This window comes from Diuraphis noxia, unplaced genomic scaffold, assembly GCF_037042655.1.
Source record: "Diuraphis noxia isolate RWA-SAM2 unplaced genomic scaffold, SU_Dnox_SAM2 contig0002, whole genome shotgun sequence".
Taxonomy (NCBI): Eukaryota; Metazoa; Arthropoda; class Insecta; order Hemiptera; family Aphididae; genus Diuraphis; species Diuraphis noxia.
The window spans coordinates 43,511,695-43,532,147 of record NW_028301712.1 but is presented as its reverse complement, the minus strand read 5'-3'; the positions used below and the strand labels follow the sequence as shown (position 1 = coordinate 43,532,147).

The 20,453-nt window shown below is 29.2% G+C and overlaps 1 protein-coding gene and 1 long non-coding RNA gene across 2 annotated transcripts in view; one reads left to right on the top strand and one right to left on the bottom strand.

Annotated features, from left to right (window-relative positions):
- LOC107163766 (protein-L-histidine N-pros-methyltransferase) overlaps positions 1-20,453 on the bottom strand; it is a 142,071-nt gene that overhangs the window by 94,898 nt on the left and 26,720 nt on the right. The gene's annotated exons all lie outside the window — the stretch shown is intronic.
- LOC149058495 (uncharacterized) lies at positions 9,588-10,898 on the top strand. Its single transcript, XR_016190170.1, has 3 exons — positions 9,588-9,974; positions 10,126-10,238; positions 10,377-10,898. It is a non-coding gene; the product is annotated as an uncharacterized LOC149058495 (long non-coding RNA).

Genomic DNA, 20,453 nt, shown 5'->3' with positions numbered 1-20,453 from the left:
CAACGGCTAAGTATTTACGGATAAGAGATACGACTATACGAGAATAAACTATATAATATGTTTAGTTTATTAAATAAACTATGAAAATCATATTAGCGGACATTGTTTGAGATTCGACTTTCATCCTCCACGTGCCATTCAAAAAAGGTACACTGATAATCCAATAATATTATAATATTTCTCTATCATTGCGTACACAGAGTTAGCTAAATGTATGACTCAATTTATGACTAGCTAATAATTTCCAATATTTCTAAAAATATCACTTTCTACAAGTATATTATATATATATGCTAGTTATTATTTACTTTATAGCTTTTATTATTTTAATAAATATACGATTTGTTATTATTTAAAAATTGTTTACCATTTTAATTCGATCGTTGTGTATTGTTGGACTTAATAACCATTTACAATTTTATTGCTAGGAATTCATAGTTTTTTACATTCTTAATTTCATTACACTAATAATGGGATTTTTCTAAATCAAAATAAAACCACTAAGACCTGCAGCTTTCTAGAGGTAATTTGTCCATGTCCTGGACATAATATAAGATATAACCCATAATTTATAGTTTTTTTTTTGTTAATTTAAATGTATTAAATTTAAAAAAAGGTATAGGTACTCATATTCAATACAATTTTAAAATTATAAAAAGCCAGTAACAATTCATTGTATTGTATTTACTATTTATTATACATTTGTAGTGGAAGTAATGGAAATAACTATAATAAGTGTAAGGAACCAACATCATCATATATCCTAATATAATATGTAATATAAGCCTAATTAATTGTATTAATTTAAAAAAACAAATGTAATTTTAATATTTTATTATTTTTATTGTCAACTGTTCGAATATAATATAAATGTAATTAATATTGATAAGTACAAAATAGTTATACACATATATGCGGTTGATAACATTTATCAGATATTGCTGTCAAACCCTGTATTGTCTACTATCATACTACCGTATGTATATCATATATACACTTACATAATATAATAATAATATTATTATAATAAGAGACGAAAACACCACACGGCGTAATAGGTATACATTATAATTTATAATAGTGTACATAAGCGTAAACCGTACACCAACAATATTTTATTTCATTTTCACGTTAAGATTAGTTTTTCGGTCGTATATTATAATATACCTAGGCGTAATAAAAATTTATTTAACTCTCAGGTTGTATACGAATTTTAACCCGAAGTCGGACCTATAAGGTCAACCAGAATAACCTCTATATACCTCATGTACAAATCTAATAATAAGAAAAAAAAAAATATGAGTAATAAATAATAATAACATACCTACATACCATTATAGTATGATTTTCGGCCATATTGAATTTAACTTTCACGTTTTCGATATAATTATTAATTAATAATTTTAATTATAATACAATAAAGGGATATTAAATTCGTCGAAATCGGTTTATCTTCAATCCGGCTGAAAAAAAGAACGCGAGATAAACGCGTAATGAAGCGGTTTTTAATCATTATGACTATTATATTGTTGTAGTTATTCATTATCATAATGATAACATTTTTTGGTTGCAATGGTTTTACTATGGAAAATTTGCTTCTATTAGTTAATATAAATTATCTAAAAAATAAAACAACTGTTTAGGGTGTTGAAACAATGCCCTGATGGCAGCCGCAATATTGCTAAATTAAACGTATTAAAATAGTAACAATATTACCCATATTATGCTTTCCTAAATATTATAATAATATGTATTTTTCTTTTCACGTAATTTACCGAAGTTAGAAACAAATAGTTTTATGTGCTCACAGCACCATATTATAAAACATAAAATATATTGCAACAGCCATGTTTTTAAAATAAGTCCAATAAAAATATATTCTTTGACCATAAACGGACAACCGATGTGTTTTATACAAGTAACGATAATGAACATTATTTTATTATCTGCGTTGGTCGTACCAGGTACCTAAAAAATAAGGTGAGATATCGATTGGATTTCAAAAGTTAATCTCCCATTTTATTTTTCGGCGTGTCCAATGCGAAGGACACGACATCTCCAGCTCCGGTCCGGGTGGCCACCGACGCCGCCGCGCTGTAGTGGACTGTCCTGAAGATTTATCGTTACGCGGTCGTTAAAGTCTTGCATGAAATAAAAACCACCTGTCAGATGTTTACTAGCGATGACCGAGGTGGGTAAGGGGGAGCACGGCAATTCGCCACATCTTCTAAAGGCCCGAATAATAATTACCAGTAGGTCGTAAAAAAATAAAAATAATAATAAAAACTTGGCGAAATAATAATATCATTGCGATTCCACCACGCGCTATACAGCACTACACGTGTTCGTATAACATAATATACGGCCGAGTAATTAAAAATGTCCCTCTCCCCTCGTACTTAATATCTTTTCGACCTTGATTTATGCATCTTTAAAAAAAAAAAAAACCAGACTGTGTATTAGGCACGCCGCACGCACATAATATAATATGCGTAGATGTCTGGTACATGCGGTATATACCTGTTTATAAAATGTTTATGTATAATAGGTAGGTATATTATATTGGGGGAAGGCAACGTCGTCCGCCACAAAGTATAACATTATGCTATTACTATTTCACGTTATGATCGTTAAAAACCTGCAGGGTTGACGTACGTATAGGTATATTGCAGAACCTCACCTAGTCTTCTATACATGTATTTATTTAACTGGTGAGAATAATCAATTATCACCCAATAGGTATTTGATGTTTTGATTGGTAGAAATTCAATTTTTTTTTAATCATATACATTATACATATTATTATGACGTTATCTCGATCACAAAAAAAAAAATTAAAATTAAAATGTTGTAATTTGTAATTTTATACATTTTTATCGCATTCATGCTATATTATCACATAAATTATAATGAATCGATAATACACCGACCGTTACATCAGTACTGCATTATTATTTACTTATTTATATACATGTTTTAGACAGTTGCATATATTGTCATTTCAAAGGTAACTAATAATTATCTTTGTGCTTTCAAATGTATATTTTAAAATACATTATATAATTTTTTGGGGAAATATATCTTGTTATATGCAGTCTCCTTGCGATTCCAATTTGGCATTATTTTCTTTACATGGAAATGATTTTGAAACACAATTTATAGCATGATCAATATTATCAATATGTTTTTAATTTGAAAAATAAATTTTTTCTTAAACATAGAAGTAGACATAGATGAAGTTTAAACTTTAATCTAACGATGATATTTAGGAAAATAAATAAATATATATAATATAATTTAAACTATATAATTTTGTTAATTTTTAAGTGTCAAAAACACGTTTAATACGCCTCTGTGAATAATATATAAATAATATTTTACATTATATATTATTATATTAACAATATTAGTGGTTCTCGTCATAACTTCAGTTCACATTACTTTTTTTTTTCATCAAAACTACTATAGTGTGTTATTAATCGTAAAAAAAATCTCCGTCAACGACAATAAAAACAGCACAAAGACCCAAAGAGCAGTAAAAAAGGATTAGTAAATGATGTGATCGTTTTGTGCTTTAATTTCCGTAATAAGAATTGTAAATGGGGATTTTTTATGATTGTTCGTTTTATCTTTACCGTGTTCGTGTGAGGGCATTTTTAAATGTTAATATCTCTAGGGTGACTAAATCACGGTCACTAAAAAATTAAATAGAATTCTTAAACAGTAAAAAGAATGATTTACAGTTAAAAAAGAAATTAAGAATGAAATATGATTACGATTTTTATCAACATTATTTATCAAAATATATTAATGTTTACTTAAATTATATATTTGAATAAACATTTTTTATTAATGATTGTTTTAATAAATAGTACCTCATTAAAAATAATATTATTAATTAAATAAAACGAGTAGCTACAGCCTACAGAGTTATCGGTTAACACAAGTCAAAGATCAAAGTATTGTAATTTTTAAAAAATGTCCGTTTTATTTTTATTTTTTTATCTAACATTAAGGATATACATTAGGATGCATAGTGTATACACTATATCAAAAACTAAGCAATGAACAATTTGTATAAGTTTAATGGATTAAAATACAATTTACAATTATAATCATTTGACAGAAATACCACGATTAAACTATATTTTAAACAGGGATATTTTTTTTCTAGGAATAATATAGAAAACTATATAATATGATTATTCTGTGAATTTTAAGTAAATATAGGTATACAAATACCTGATAAAAATATACAGAGTGGTTCATCAAGTATGCACTCTACCATTTTTTTTTTTTTTAAATTAAATGTATTCAAAGTGTGATTTGTGGACTTTTTTAAAATACCTATAAATAATTTTTTTAAACACTTAGATTGTTTAAGCTTTTTAATTAGTATCATATCGTGGTGTAGGATAATTCTTTTTTTTCAAATCGGAATCACCTTTTTCATTGTAAAATTGATAAACATGTATGTATGTACCTATGAATGCAAATTGAAATTTGAACAAGTATATTCTATATTATTAAAATGTAATAGTTAAAGATGACGGTCCAAGAAAATATTTATGTTAAATATACCTTTCCTGTTAAAATATTTAACCTAGGTATTAGGTACTTAGTAAATCAGGCGATTTAAACAAATTATATAATATTAAGAAATTAGCATATTGATTGATGATATATAATGATAACTATAATTTTTAAATCATCTTACAGCCCCACATATTCAAAATCTATTATATGGACCTAAATTATTGTATATCTGTTATTCACAGAAGTTAATTGACTCAAAAACTGTTCATTAACAATTTCGAATTTGATAAATCAACATTTTCAAAAAAAAAAAACATTCATCGTTCCGCTCAGAATCTAAAACATACTCAACAATTTATCGAGAAAAAGGGTTGTCATCGAAAAAAAAAATCCTTAAATGATTTAAGAATCTAGGTATATTAATTCACAGACTTATTCTGAAAATCAGAATATGTTAGTGAACGAAGTTGCATCATGAGCGAATTGTATTGACGTTTAATAAAGTGGTCACATCGTATACATAAATAGTTTCGATCTATGCAGATCTATTTACGACGTTGTAATTGTATAACTATAAAGTTCACGATTAAAAAGAAATGTTAACAAAATATAATACCTTAACAGCGTTACTATCATAATGTGCATCGATACCTATACACCTATAATACCACCAACAGGTTAGGTGGTTGCGCCGTATATGGTTGATATTATCACCGAATGATTTGTCGTAACATTTCAATTGGATATCGTAAAAAAATACTTCAACTTTATATAGCTAGTTTAATGTGTTTAACGTAAATGTAACTCACGCCAACTACATGTAAATAAATTCTTTTTTGTCGGTTCTACTTCTATAAATGTCATATAAATATTGCGTTTAATCTACAAGAACGTAATATTATACACAAAGCGATTTGCTGTACGAGATACTTTGTCGAACTCGTTTTGTAATTTAAACAGCGCATTACAACAACACAACGTTAGCCCGGACGTGTATTGTTAATCTATCTCAAAACGACGTCTAATATTTTTATGACGATTATTAACTCGTCGTATTACATGTATAAACATACATGATACATATATATAAACTCATAAGAATGACGACTTAATGGTAAGTAGAGATATTAGGGAGAAACGATATCAAAACATTCAAAAGGTAGTCGTTTTAAAGATATATCAGATTATGAGAAAGTCTAAAAAATCTTTTCCGACATTTCTGAACGCGATGAGTACAATAATATTGTACTATATTCGCTTAAAAAAACAACACTCTGGACATGTTTAATTACATAGACACAACTATAAAAAAAATAGACCTTGAAATTTGTGGCTGCAAAAATTATCTAAAGCTTAAAAATTACTTTATATTATTTTATTCACAATAGTTATAATAATTAATTATCAATAAAAAGGATAAATAATTAAGTAGCTGACTGTATAATATTATATTAATGTATATATGGCCAGTAAATACATTTTAGAATAAATTGCATGCAATGCTCTTTTCTTCAGCTGCAAATTTATAATAATAATATTTTTAATTGTTCTGTTAGGTAAATCTTTTTCATTGTTTATCAGTTAGTAGTAAGTTTGAAAATCGTCCTTATTGTATTATGTTACGCCAGGGGTCGGGAACCTGCGGCTCCGGAGCCGCATGTGGCTCTTTAACTAGCAACCTGCGGCTCTTTGGATAATTATCAATATATCGATATCCGTAAAATATAAATTATATTATACTAAATAATATTATATTTGTATAAACAATAATAATAATAATATAAATATAAATAATAATGAATTAATGAAATAAAGTTTTCCATATTTTCTAAATTTAAGACGTATTATTATGTTTTTATTGCCTACTAAAAAAAGGTTGTTCAAACCTGCAGTGTGGCTCCTGGATACCATAGTTTTGTATTTTTTTGAAAAAATGGCTCTTTCCTACGAAAAGGTTCCCGACCCCTGTGTTACGCCGTAGCCGATTTTTTATTCGTCAAATTATACAAATTAATACACAAAGTATCTACTTACATAATTATTAATCAAGTTATTCAGGGGTACTTGGCACCCCTTAGACACCGTCTATGTAATGATATGACATATCGGACATAAGAAGTATAGGTACATGTTGTAACACAAGTAGGGTATATTGGAAATTAAAATTTCAACCATGCAGCGACCGTATAGGTACCTATATTATTATATAATGGTCGAAATAATTACTTATTAAAAAAAAAAAAACCAATATGCCGAGCACTTTGTTTTATATTCCTTGAAACTTCTACCGACCAATACCCTTCGATGGCGCGGCGGTGGAGTAATTACGGTTATTGGACAAAAAGGGATTATATAATTTATCGTCGGGCCTTTTAATTTTTGCGTGTATCCATCGAATGAGTTTTAGCCATTCGTTCACGCTATTTATATATACATACAGTATACATAACACGCGCGTGCACACACGCACACGCACGTCGAACTTTATACCTTATATGTGCAGGGTGTTTATATATCTATATAATACTACATTTGAGATTGAATAATTAATCGCCGTGAATAATGAATTGAGTAATTACACGGCTGGTTTCGAACTTATTGTTTTCATAAAGTCTACGGTGTTAACCCTTCACTCTCAACCCTCCAACCCTCTTAGTATTTTTTTTTATTATCATTTTTTTTTTACTACACACATAAACATGCACCACTCACGTTGTCTTTCTCTTTCCTCGGTGTATATTATATGCCACCATCATCAGCACGATCGCCAATAATAATCGAACGAAAGTCCAATTATTCGTGCATATTAAATACACCTCCACCCTCTTGGTATTCATGACCCGTTTCGGTGTAAATGTGCGGTTATAAAAATTAAGGTTACGATCGATACCAGGCAGGGCAACCGATACACGATATATAGCCTCGGCCCACGCCACGATAGGTATACGAAGGGGTAATAAATTATTATTTTCAAAATGGGACTCGCTAATTATTATGGGGTTCCTAGAAACTAATATGGCTAATGTTTTAGTTTCTTTATTACTTTCGTATAATTTTAAATCAGAATATTCTACTTAAAACATGGTAGGTATTATATCGAGCTTAATTCGTTATATTTTTATCGGTGATCGAATAGTCATAAATTAGTAATTATATTGTTCTACGCTGTACACAAATAGACAATATTTATGCGACATCATAGTTATAATAACGTAAAAGCTATAATCGTGATAGTTATAAGATACAATTTTTTTACTTTTGTTAGAAAAATAACTTAGGTAAGATTAATTTTATTTACAGGAGTTATATATATATATTTTTTATAAATTTGTTATATATTGCCAATAACAATATATGTGTACTTAATACACCTAAATTATAATCATAAAAATGTTGAATTCACAAATAGTCAATGAGTATATATAATATAGTCTTTAGTCTTCACATAAGTTCTCGCATATACGTTCCCGAGTCCGGAAAAAACATAGGTACTACTCGTACATTGCAACATGTATTTCCAAATCTAAAGTTAATATTATATTTTCAATCTTAAATGTATAATTAGTATTAAAAAATAGTTATAAACCGCTAATCGCACTTCAATTGACGATAAATATAAATATATAATTGTAAACAAGTGAAAACTCTTACTGAACTTCCCTGCAAATAATTACCAGTTATTATCTACCTTCTACGGCATTTTTTTTTTGGAATTAAACGTGCAAAACGTGCAGAACAGCAAAAAAGCCTATAGGGTTATTTAAATTATGACCATATATATATTTGATTTACAGGTATATATTTATTATGATTTGATTTAATAGGTGCAACTATTATACATTTATAACGCACGTGTATAATAGTAATCATCCCACCAAATTCAGAAGATCTAACATTAAAAACTGTACGTAGGTAATGCGTACCTATATAATTTATTTAAGTACATAATACTCCGTCATTGGAAATAAAACATGAATAGTAGGATTTCATGAATCATGAAACATGTTTCATTATCTTTGAGCTTTACTTGCTGGGAAACCATATAGTGAATAATTATAATATTTTAGAGATCCGTTCATGTTTATATAATCATATAGGTATGAACACCAATACGCAATGCTAATTTGTAGATCTAATGTATAGTGCGACATGTCAACAATTTTAATGCAATTTCATTCGAAAAAATTGAATAGAGATAATAAAATATCTAAAAATTGAAATGCGACGCAAATAAATAAAGTAATTTTACGCAATTTAGATATCTGAGTATAAATGAAATAAATGATTTAAGACCAATTCTATAAATAGAATTAACACCATTACTAATATATACTATAAGTCGTAGTAGTCGTAGGTACGTCATAATATTCGTTATTTTTAATAATTGAAAATTTATATTTTTTATTCAATCATTGTAATTTAGGTATATATAGTTATATTTATATAGTATATATCTACATGAAACACATAATATGGGTAAGAATGCGATTTTTTTAAATTCGTATTTCTGTATTTCACAAATAATAAAAAAAAATTGTTAGTTACAATCATTCAAACAGTTTTCTATTTATCATGAATTAGTTAACATGTTTTTCGAAAACCCTGATTATTTTCTATAGGTTTGTTTTTTATAAATAATATGTGAAAACATATCCAACTCGAGAAATGTACGATATATTTTTTAAATATATATTAGTAACTAGTAAGAATACCCAATAGGACCGCTCTTGTATAACCATTTTACGGAAATATACATAACATTATACTTTTACATGCATACACATCTTATTCAGAAGAGAAAGGATATTAAAATAGTTTAATGCATATAGTAAATCAATCTAAAAACTGCACACTCGTAGAAATAATTCTCATTATATTATATTACGTTAGTTCATATAAAAAACACCTGTGCAGCAAATGGTCGTGTTCTGATAAACACACATATATATATATATTATGAGGTGCAAAGTCATTGTAGGTACCTACCTACTAATATAAATAACAACATAAAAGATCATTTCTATTGCCTATTCTCCTCCGTTCAACGACATTGTACACTGCGTAGTAATGTAATAATATTATTACTATATGATACTCGAGTAGTAAATTGTCTACTATGAAGTTGAAATTACTGTGCTATAATTCTCGACGTTTTGTGGAAGATTCAGTACAGTATAGGATTTGACGTGCAACTATATATAATATGATATAAGTAATATAAAATTTCTCAAGTTAATTTTATCGACACTTCAAGAATCATAATTTATGTACTGCGAATAAGTATCTACTTGACCAGTTGACCATTGTTTCGGACTCAACAGTACAACCATCCCTGTACATTTTTCACATATCATTCAAGTTCTTAAACCTATTATAGACACTGTTGCCAAGTACTGGGTGGAACCCGTCCATTGCACTGCTATAAAGTTATGCTGAAGGTAACATAATATTTTTTTATACCAGAAACGTAGTTTAATACTATTTCGACGGATTATATTTATTTTAACAACAATTATACTCTTCAGATGCTATTAATAAAAGAATAAAAGATAAATATATTATAATAATATTAATAATTTAAAATTGCAGGAATAAAGGCAATATTTCTATCAAAAGTCAAAAATGTCGTATTCGATGAGATCCGGACAAATAATCCGATTCAACTGTATATGTGTTGATGAATATACTAACATATGTTATAGGTATAGTCTATATAAAAAGTATGCACGATGAATACTTGTGTACTATAAGCAGTTTACATATTGTATGATTATATAACTCATAATTTCACTATACTAATTGTATTATCGTAATTTAGAATTTGTTTGGATTTTTCGCAGGTTCATCTAGAGTAAACACACATACCCCGCGTAAAGTTATAATTAAGTAACCGATGATGGAAAAAGGACGTATTGATTTTGATATTGAGGTTGCGTAATACGAGTATCAAGTATTTTATACGCGGGGCTGACTTTTTATACATGTAGGTACGGGTGAAAAATAACAATATATTATGTATATATATAGGCACTTACTATTTTCTTGAGCCTTTTGTGAACGATATTCGCGCACAACAAAGATTTTCTACCTCACGTTTAGAGTGTCTTTAGCGAACATTCGAGCTATCGAGTGAACGTGTGTAATAATATATAATAAACATAACATATGTATATAGTGCCACTAAGAATAGGTCGTTATACTCGTTATCGCCTTCGGTATTTCGCCGTGTAAACGATTCGTGATTTCGCACAATAGATCAGTTAATTGAACTTGTATAATATTATTTACGCATACGCACATTGTGTATAATATAATAAAATATAACATAATATACGTAAATACGTTTACGTATCGAAAAGTAAGTGTGTTTTTACTCATTATTTATTTTTTTCGACGAAATTAAATTTTTCATGAGCACGATGAGCTGCAGTAAAAAACGCATGGTCAAATGCGATAAACATTATTCGTCTGATAAAAAAAATAATAATAAAAATTGCATAGGTCTAATACCTACCTACTAATAATATATCTAGTCGCTTTGCCATCACCAACGCCGCCGATATGCACACATTATTATAATGTGTTATATAAAACTCATACACACAGGCTAAAGACGTATCCGGGCACGAAATTAAATGATACAATCGGGCAGAAAAATAATGACGGCGGCGGGAACGAAATCGTATTCGATTCGTTTTGGAAACGCGCGTTTAAGCATAACATCACCCTCGTTATTTATTCACGGTATGTAGGTATAGTGCCTACGCCAAATGCGTGTTCGATTATTATTGTAGTTATTATTATTATTATTCACATTTCCACCGAACAGCCGCCGCGTGTGTGTTTTTATGTATAGGTAAGGAGGCTCCGTATGTTATATATAGATTTTACAACCGCTTTATTAGGTATCCGCGATTATTATAATATTGTTGAAGTGCCACGGCTGCGACGACGAAGGATTTTTCGCAAGTAATACAATATAATATAAATACCAGTTGATTCCATTATTTTTTTTAACGCTCGCCAGACTTGGTAAATTTATTTAAAATATTTTTTTTTATGTAATTTGAAGTCATTAGGTACAAAACAACATATCTTAAATCGATATTTTTTAGTGTTATAATTTTTAAACAACTGCAAACATTTTAATTTAATATTCTAAAGCGGAATATTTTTTTCAAAAATTTTCATATAACAATTGAATTTCAAACCAGTATACTTAATTAGTTATTATATATTATAAGTGTTATTATAGCTATTTTAGATGAACGGATGAGTTATACACCAATTATTTTGTGGAGAACTCCAGAACACTTAGCAACAACAAAAAATTTTTTTGAAAACATAAAATTACTGTTTATAGTGATAAAAGCATCATCCTGGTTCTGTGTAACCTGTGCATCTCGTACAATGCATTTTTTTCCAATACATTGATTATCATTGTTTTCGACGATTTTTTTTTAGTTTTGCTCGTCCATTCGTTAATTCTCTCACAATGTTTTTATTTCAATTTTTGCTCGTTATACCGACGCGATATACATAATATAATAATGTATATACAATATACATATATTTAGCCATGTGCCTCTGTTCATGGCCTATGCGTGTTGCAGCATCAGCAACAGTGGCGGCAGATGCATAAACCTCGCGCACCGCACACAGTAGCGCGTCTTATTAAAATTCCGCGCGCACCGGCTGAGCTGGTCGCCAGAGAGTATTATTATTACTATACAGATATAGGTACCTATACTGTGTACAGGGGAAGGCTACAATCATTGTTGTCTGTGCGGGCCACCCGCACCACGGCTATACCCACCCACCATAGTAATAGGACCGATACAAATTATACACAGTATTATATAATAATATATCCGATGCACTCGCCACCGACACGTCGCGGAACGGTGGAGGAGCGCAAAAATCGCCACCACAGATACCGCGTGCTTTTAGACTTGATAAATCATCGCTGAGATTAAAATCGTCGTCAAAAGAATTATATTATGTATAAATAAAAAGGAATAAAAAAAAAAAAACAGGATGGGTGCGATTTTGATGCAGAAATAACGATCTGTTGTGCAGTTTTCCTGTGTATGTATACGTATACAATAAGTGTATGATATACCTATACCTACATGATTTGTATATCATACAATCATCTAAATTACTATAACATGTGTACAGCGAAACAGATAAAAAAAATTGTACACGAGTTTGAACGCGGATTACGCCAACGATTCGGCCAGCTTCGATTTGTCGACTATCTACAGACCATCAGTGATATCACGTGCTAGTTATATAACACAATGACCAATAAAATACAAGTGTCACACAGTTACACTGATCGGTATTACGAGGTAAATTAATTATAATCGTACATTATATTATTCCTAAGTAACTTTTTTTATATATATATAATTGTGTATTTACTTTGATATATCGAGAAAATTTTTTTTATTATTGATCTTAGAAAACTGCTCGACAACAAGGGCCATTAACTGAGAGTCTTAATACTCTAATTACTATTTACAATTTTTGTAGATTTTATATAATGTTACATTAATTTAACGACTACAATTATATTTTGTTTATGAGGTTGATTAGTTTTAAGAATTTGATGATTTTCATGTTTTCGATTAGAGGTGTTTTAGGGTTTTAAATTTGCCATTTTTTATTAAGCCATATTTAAAAACTTAGAAACTTTCTCAGCTGTAAGTATATATTAACAGTGTTTGTATATCATCATTCGTTATTCAGTTATGTAGGTCGCCGTTGTGATAGATGTTTTAAATTAAAATTCAACTTATAAAACCATCATTGTAAACGAAACACGATTCTAAACGAAGGATGAGATTGAGCTAATCCTCGTATCAGCTTTTATTCCTATTATTTTCTAAAGATATATTCTATGCTTAATTATTATTATTATTTTATTTGTCAGGTTGAAATAGTTTTTGCCAAATATGTAATGAATATACGAAAAGTCAATACCACAATATCGACATATACCATGGTATAAAGTACGAATATTGTTTCGTTTAATAATTCTTTTTTAATTTCAACGGAACAACCAAAATCATTATTTCATGTTAAAATATATATTGAGATTATATATTTTTAATATGTCTATTAGTACTCGCATAAGAATCTTGTACCTATCTACTACCATTGCTACTACATTGTCAACCTTTTTAACCGGGAAATAAACAAAAAAATTATCTAATAAATTAAAAAATGTAACTATGATATTTCAGTATATTAATAATATTGAGTATACCTTCATGCCGAGGGGGGGGGGGGGGGGGGGTGAGAATATACTGCTGCCTACCAAATAATTGGTATAGAAATGTCATATCAGTGGAACTACATGGTATACAAAGAACAATCGTGTACAACAAAAATGTAAATCAAATAAACATCGATCAAAATAAACAATGCAAATGTTAAAAACATGGTATGTAAAAAATGAAATAATAAAATTGTGATTTACATAAATTCTATCTATATCGGTACGCGTGATTATCAACCAATACCATTTTGCATTTCCTGTCGGCAAATTAATATTTTTCTCCCTGTTTTATAAATTATAAGCTATAGCCTACATTCACAGATATATTGAATTATCAGTTATTATTCTTTATACATTTATATTACAGCGAATAGGTAGATAATAATAATCAAACTCATATCATTCATAGAAGCACAGCACATGATATACAAAATGATCATATTAGTAAACATTCAAAAGTACATCGAAGAGCATTAACTTTACAGAACATTTTTTTTACATAGTTTTTAAACAAAATTTAAAAAAAAAGTTAATTAAACTAACCTACCTTTACTAAAAATAAAATAAATTATTTCAATACTAATTTAAAAAATATAAGCTGACAGAAAGAATTAGTTAAAGTTTTCATGAAAAATCATCTGTTTGCAAACAATGATTTATCCTTGAATTCAAATATGACATATACATTAAAGTGACTTTCTAAATGACAAAAGATTGCACTCGACACTTACTGTATTGCAGTGTGGTACTCGCTTCGCTCAGAATCTAAAATGTTTGTTTTTAATGATTGAATTATGCAAACAAAAACAAACATTAATACCTTTGAAGATAATGATAGTGTTCACCATTAAACAAAATTTTCGTTATACTATATAATATGCATTGACTATTTCGACTGGAATTCAGATTATAAAACCAAATAAATTTTATTGAATAAATAAAAATTTATTTTAAATCTTCTAGAATACAAATTGTTGTTTTTAAAATGGAATATGTTATTTAATGTATAATGTATATATACTGTATAATAAAGGTGTAATTATTAGATTGATAAATTGCAAAAGAGGTAAAAGGTTAGTGAAATAATTTAAGTAATAGCTATTGTAGATGCTTGAAGGATAACGATTTCTATTTACAATCCAATTATTATCCAATACTTCGTCCTTTCTTTTCATGATAATTCTGTTTTATAAAGAAATTGCATAATAGATAATGTGATTCTATTTTCTAATTTATGATTGCCGTGAAATATTTTTATTACATTTATACTTTGGTGATTAAATACGACAGTTTAAATAATTGCATCATTCTATTATGTAAACAGGATTTAAAAAGTTGTTAAAATTTACTATTTTATTATATTTATAAAATTAAACAACTAGAAAAAATGAAACCAATCTATAAAACTATTAACGAGTTTGAAATAAAGTTAGTGTTACCAACACAGGAAACAGGAAAATAAATACGTTATGCTAAAAAACGTAAGTTACAATATGAAAAACGATAGCGACAATGCGAGCGTAATATATATCATATTTATATTATTTAACACCAATCAATCAGACTACCAGAGTACAAAGTGCATAATGTTAATATAATATAATATATAATTAAGTTCACCAATTATAGCCAAGTGCACTGTGCAGTACAGCAATACGAATTGTGGACAGTTTAATCCATCCTTAACACAACAATAACTGTAGTTGTGCACACAAAACTTCGATTCATTTTTTTTTCTACGTTTAAGATGGCCACGTAGACCACAATTAGAACATTTTTATTATATTATACTTTTCGATTTCACATTATTGACGGTAGAAAAAGACGAAACGAGATTCCGAAGCGTCATCGTCCTCCACAGCATAGCCGCAATGGATAATAATAAATAATAATAACTATCCGTATTAAATCGTAAATCCGAAAAAGAAAAAAATAACAATAATAATAATGTGATGTATAAGTCGGGCGAGAAGAGAAAAAATTACTTTATTATATATTATATTGTGTCGTTTTTGTACATCATCCAAATATAAGCAATAGGTACTGTATAATAGTTATGATGGTGCGGTGACGATGCTGGGAAAATATAATGCGTTTCAAAACTAATGCAAAAATACCTATTTGAATAGCAACGACCATTTAAGACACATACACACACACATATATATATATATGTAATATTCATCTATTATAAATTTCTTGAAATTAAAAAAAAATGTGGGTGTCAATTCCGTGTCAACTATATAACGCACAGCGTGTTTTTCTATTATATAAAATATAATAGTGTTCTGCAGCGTTTGTGTTATATTAAACGAAAAACAACCAATACACTGCTCCGTTACCATCTTTGGAACGCATTCATTTAGCGTGGGCTCTTAGGAAATTATATTATTTTGTTGTTTCACGGATATTCGGTAAAGACCCTGAAAAAACAAATCTATATTTCCAATTGATGTATTCCAACCAGTTATACAAGTAAGTTACCTATTGTAGAGTAAAAAAATTTTCATAAAATGCATCGTCTGTTCAATTTAAATTGACGTATTAGGTACATGATAATATTAAGGTTTTTTAAAATCATTTACCTAATAAATAATATAAAAATTAAAGAAATTGTTCAGCGCACTAGCTAGGTATAATAGAATTATTAACGTATAACCCTATACAGTGATTATAACTATACATAATATTATAATTATTTAAAATTAATATTTGAACTAACTTAAGTGTTTTTATTTAACTAATTTTTGCTATCATACGATATACTCACTTATTGTATATTTTCTAAACAAAAATCAAATAGTTAATTATTTTACACCTCAGAAATACTAAATTCTATCTATTATTAAAAATTTCGAATCATTTATCTATACAAAAAAATAAGTTAACAATAAGAAAATGAAAATTTAAAAAAGATTCATTTTTATTAAGTTTACAATTAAATGTCATACTTCTAAGTTCTAATTACATTATTACTATACTGACTATTAAAATTAAAAATATCTGATTGTGTTAAATAATATACTCATATATGAATTCATATAAAATTGATATATTAGTTACATATGAAATAAAATAAAAAGCTATATACACAAAAATGTATCATATTTTCTACTATGATAGAAGCTGACGTTATTTCATATCGGGCCTTATTTATTGTCAATGCATAAAACACTTTACGAATTCCAACGTATTTCTATTATTGAAACTTAAAGTTTCACTAAAACTTGTTTTTCCACTCCAAACAACTGGAGGGGTAAAAAACGTGGCATCCATATTGAATACTAAAAACAATAAACCATCATCGGAGTGACTCCATACCGTATCGAAAATTGTGATGGTGATGATGTGATACATTTTGATGAAAAGTGTGTTTGTATCATTCTAATATATTATATAGAGCGCTAAAATCAAATAACAGCTGAAGAAGAAAAATGTGAACAACCTGAAAGAATTGAAAAAGAATCGAAAATATATATATAATTTAAAATGTATAATGCATTTATTTTAGTTTATATCGCAGGGTGATCGATAATTTTCAATAAATACGTTCACGTTTTTCGAAGTAAAAACAACTAGGCTTACATAAAAAATCATTAGGACTTAAACGGTGTTATATATTTTTATAGAGTGAAAGAACTAGAGAAAGGTTTAATTATCGGTATAGGATTGCAGAAATAATAAGGTTATAATAGTTATATTGAGTTTTTAGACGTTTAAAAACAGAAAAGCGCTTCTAAAACGATTCCCGACGTTATAATATAATACTAAATCAAATCTGTTCACCAGCACATCTATAGTAATGCGATTTTTGCTTTATTAAACTTGTTAAATTCACCCCCATTCCCTCCTCGTCAAGGCGACTAAAAAATAGCAAATAATGATATCCAAAGAAAAAACTAAATTTTCAATTATAATGTCATAATTTATAATTTTCAGTTTCTTCATCACAAAATCTGTAAGTTTCTGATTAATTATTAACAGTTTCTCACTATAGTCGTGTCTCTCATGCATTGATGTATGTTTGGACTGCAGCAGCCCCAAAAGCATATATCTAACACACAGACACATAATACGCACACACAAGTACATAATTATGCATAATATACGTTGAACCTATATATGGAAATCGATTTAATGATAGAATAATAATAGTAACACGCGCGCACTTGCAGCATTGCAGGTGCCTATACGTATTTTTAACCGGTAGCATAAACGCCGTTGGGCACAATTAGCCGGCGGTGGAAGTCGACAAGTTTACTTGTACGTATGTATATAACGTGCTATACTATATATATATACACATACATACGTATGAATGTGTCTTATATGCATATGGCAATATTCAGTGACGGGTTAACGAGATATCAGGAGGCGTGATGCGTACCTATATATATATATATATATATACGACGACATCGATCGTTACTATACGGCGGAGGTGCTTGGGTATATACAGGCATAAACAGATATTATATTATTATATTGTATGTACGAGTGTAGTGTAATCGACGAGCGGATACTCGCCATATAGGTGGTGAATATCGTACACATATATAACGAGAAGAATCTAGTGAGGAGATGCTGCGTCGGGCCGTTGGCTTATTCCGTCTCAAGGACTCCGATCACGGACCGTGAAAGGTTCGCGTCTCCCATTCGGCCTCCTACTCCCTTCTCCAATTCGAGATCCTATTTCCTACACAGGTATAGGTACGCGAGTCTCCGCGTGTATATGTGTAGGTACGCGTGGCTGTATCTATCACTCACCTTCTACTTTATACACGGTTTAATATATGTATACTATACTTTATACTATATATACTATCCTCTCGTTGATAATCATATTTTTTACGCCGAAGATTTTTACTACAATAATGAATGAAATCGAATCGACGGAGCAGCGTCGGCGGCGGTGGGAGGCGACATACGAAAAGAATGAGACGACGCTCAATATTATATATACACATATATTATATATATTATGTTGTATTGTGTATATACTATATACATGTATCTGCTTATATATATAGGATATAGCATCTCGATTCACAAGACCCGGGCAATAATTAAGGCATTGTATAGTAATCATCAGGCCTCCGGTTGTTTAATGACCAAACAGCGCATAGACAATGGGTCTCGGGTACATAATATTATATATGTATTGTATACAATAATATACAGTGTCTGCGCGCGCGAGTATGTGTGTGTGTAATCTACTAAAATAAAGATCCCGAGCTACTGGCCAGGAAGCCGATTCCGAGCCGTCATCATCATTAATCAACCATATTCTGGCTGGTTTAATTTAATCAACTTTAATAACATTTTCGAGTCTACTCGCACTTGTATATATGTACGTATAAAGCGTATGTATATTGTGTTATATTGTACAGCGTTACCGTGTAGCTCCATACTATATATTTTATTATTATATACGCCGGTAAAACTACGGCCGCATATATGGAAAAAACGGGTGGCATGCGGCAGTTACAGTAGTTACACTTATCACGTATATTATATACTTAGACGCGCCGCCGCTACCGTTGGCTTCCATAATAATCGTTGCAGGTAACACGCTAATACAATGATTCTATGGAAATCTTATAAACCGTGTTGAAAAACATGTACGCTGCACAGAAATCGAATAGGAATGCTTATAAATTTTAGTTGTACACCTCCGCCTCCGCCCCACCGCCACCTCATCCCCCTACGCTACGAATGGATTGCCAAACGAGACACTATAATAAACCCAAAGATGATTCAAAGGCGATTATTATTTACTATTTATTTAATTGTAATTTGTAATGATCTAATATTCTAATCCCATTGTACCTTAATCATAATCATATCTAATCCCTAATTATAATATTATGTCACATAGGTATTTGTTTCAAAGATTTATCTATATTAATTTGAAAATGAGAATGTTTTGTGTGAAGGAAAAACTTTTAGACCATCTATATAAAATCGTTTTGATAATGATGCGATAATTTAAGAAAAACCACGATGTACGATTAAAAGACCACGTCAAGGATGACGAGTAATTTAATTTACAACTGCTGTTTGACGGGCTTTCTGATGTCGACCGCATTTTCTCACACTTCGACGACGGTATAATAACAACTGTATAGATTCTATAATTATTATTTCTCTCCAATAGGTATAGTCGAGATTGTTGGATGTCGATTTCCGGTGGGAACGCGTACAACATTATGGACGAATTAAACATTAAAACGAAACTAAAATGAATAAATACAAGAAAAATGAATACCAACATGAAATAACTATATTATATACCGAACCTATATATCATTTAATTTTAACATTAAACGATAATCGTTTTTGTGAAAAGTTGCATGCGATTGAAATTCACATCACAATATGTATTAGGTAAGTACACGGAGTATATGTACGGTACATTTTTAATAGTTTTTATAGAAATACACACATAATACATATTAAATATCTATACGTTTTCTACTTATACCTGCATATGTCTCTGCCTTCAGGGAAATAGCGGTAAAAACTAAAAATTAAATTTAAAAAAGAAAGAAACTGGCCCGAGGTCGAGGGTGGTATAAGTATATAATATATATTATAAGTACAAAAAAAAAGAAATGAAAAGAACCGTTTT